This window comes from Adiantum capillus-veneris, chromosome 10 (assembly GCF_014529385.1).
Source record: "Adiantum capillus-veneris isolate H3 chromosome 10, ASM1452938v2, whole genome shotgun sequence".
NCBI classification, from domain to species: domain Eukaryota; kingdom Viridiplantae; phylum Streptophyta; class Polypodiopsida; order Polypodiales; family Pteridaceae; genus Adiantum; species Adiantum capillus-veneris.
Window position 1 is genome coordinate 147,904,116 of NC_140940.1, and position 2,598 is coordinate 147,906,713.

The window sequence follows — 2,598 nt, forward strand, 5'->3', positions numbered from 1 at the left end:
CTTCCAAAGTATTGAGGGGTGAGGAAGAGGTTGATGCTCGTGAGGCCCACAACCAAGCCGTCTCTCTCTCTCTCTCTCTCTCTCTCTCTCTCTCTCTCTCTCTCTCTCTCTCTCTCTCTCTCTCTCTCTCTCTCTCTCTCTCTCTCTCTTTGTCTCTCTTTTTCTGCCAAGACATGTCTCATACATCTGTCTTACATTGATATTCAAATCATCCAGGAAATGAAAAACCCGTAAGAATGACAACTTTGATCTCTGCATTGTAAAATTTCTAATCAAGTTACAAAGGGATCATTGAGAAACCATATACAAGTTTCGAAAGGCACCTAAGTTTAGCTATACCTTGATGATGAGCAAAGCCTACGGCCACCCTCAAATTCCTTGTTACAAAGGGGTTTGGGTGGGGGATCTGGTTTGTTAGGATCAAGCTTCTTAAGGGAGAGCACCTCTCGACCAGAGCTGCCGCGAGTCACAACATGCATTGTAACCTCTTGTCTAGGCTCGAATAGCTACCGCACTTTCTCTAAGCAATCCAAGAAGCCCAAGTCTTGGGCCGGCAAAATTTCCTAGCACCCACTGGGCATGGTGACCCAATATCCCACGGGCATCGCTTTTTGGATGGTGGCTTGGAATGTATTTGGGTCTCTTGGTTTGAGCATCTTCTCAAGATCCATGTCCACCTCAATGTCATCATAGTACCTACTACTGTTGGTATTGTTGAACCGATTTTGAAGGTAAGGAAAGGAGCTTACATGGCGGATTTCAGGTCTGATGCATAGTCCCAGATTCTGCCCTCTTGTAAGGCCTTTGCAGAGAGAAGGTTCTTCTTCATCACGGACTGCAAGTCGTCTGGCTCAGCAAACTCCTCTCCAGAACCCTAAAGATTTCGCCCTCCTCAATGTGCTCATCATTGCTATGCTCAAACTCTCTCTCTCTCTCTCTCTCTCTCTCTCTCTCTCTCTCTCTCTCTCTCTCTCTCTCTCTCTCTCTCTCTCTCTCTTCTCACTGAGGGTGGCACGGCCTGCAACGTTCACTTGAGGGTGGCACAACCTGCAATGTTCGCCTCTCTGCATGAAACACCTCCTTCCCCGTCTCGCTTCTCACAGGCCTCACTTATGCAACATATTCCACTCATAGAACAACTTTAAAAAAGGTGACAACAAACCGGCTTGAAGTTTTTTTAATAAAAAAGGACTCGCATGACCCTACCTGGCCCTGGTTTGCTGCTGCAACCAGTCTGCACCAGCGCGGATTGGTTGCAACAACAAACTAGGGCTGGGTAGGGTCATGCGGGTAGGGTCCTTTTTTTAAAATAAAACTTCAAGCAGACCAGCTTGTTCTAGGCGTTGCCACATTCAAAGAAAGTAGCACAAGCAATAGTTTGCATTAGGAGACCATTCAACTGCGTGCCTCTTGGGCAAACGATAGCAAAGTGCCATGATGTAGGGCGGACGATAGTACAATGACTGCAATGTGATGGCAAATAATGCGAGGGGATTTTTTTTTCATGAATGAAGGGATTAGGGCATTGGATTGCAGCCAGAGACGTTGGCTTGTCAAAGAAACAACTCTGCTCTGGTGATGGTTGCTCTTGTTTACGTGCTACTGCAAAGATTAGGCAGGCTTTTGAAGTTTTAAATCTCCGTTATGTGAGTTAGGACTAAAAGACTCTTCCAATATTCGGCTAAATATCCTAGGACCTTGGGTGTTTTGAGGAGTGAGGCCACTCAGAGCATAGGAGATTATAAGGAATTGTTGCTTCATGAATTTACCTCTCCATCCAGTAGGAAAATGCACCTGATACTTGGGCCTTTCCTATGAAAAAGAACTTGCATTTGGCTCTCGGTTGGATCGCTTCTATTTAATGATCATGATAGACTCGTTAGGCAAGAAATTGTCCTCACGAAAAGTGGTTCTAGAAGAAAAATGATTAGATCAAGAAGCCATTTGGAGTTCCATGTAAGACACCTCTTCAAGATTTAGTTTATCCTTAAATTCTCAATTAGGAGGTCTCGGAGAATGAAGAGGCAGCTTAGAAGCCAATACTACATACATAGCCAGGGAACTTAAGTTAGACAATAACTTTTGGTAATTAGTAAACTAGAGCTTGCCACAACCCTTGTACTACCTCTTCTCAAAATACCTTGCCGCTTCACTTTTGTCTTGGACTCCTCCCTTAAAATATTGTCTAAGACCTCATGCATGTCACCAGCTATGTTCACAAATCCAAAAGAGAACAATCTGCTCCCACAAGTTAGGCACATCTATGACAGATAGACATGCTAATCTCTCAATCAATTTAACTTTCTTGTATAAGCACCTGCTAAATTCTCTGAAATGAACTCCATTTTACTCAGACTTTCCACTATAATGTGACTCTATCAATTTGTCTCTCAAGCAAAAATACCTAGTTCTCTTCAAAAGTATTAACTTCCAAAGGACCACTCTCATTGTGATGAAACCATTTTGAAAGGAGCTGACAACCTTCTATGCTTCCTTGATTTTTTAAAAAAATTCTATAGGTTGAAGCTATCCATCCAACCCTTTTCATGGTCTTCTCCATTCAGACAAGCCCAAATTTGCACTTGCAAGGTTCTATCA

At 43.4% G+C, this 2,598-nt stretch overlaps 1 pseudogene; it reads right to left on the reverse strand.

Moving 5' to 3' along the window:
* Nucleotides 1-329: 329 nt before the first annotated feature.
* LOC147449830 (uncharacterized) lies at nucleotides 330-905 on the reverse strand (annotated as a pseudogene).
* Nucleotides 906-2,598: the final 1,693 nt, after the last annotated feature.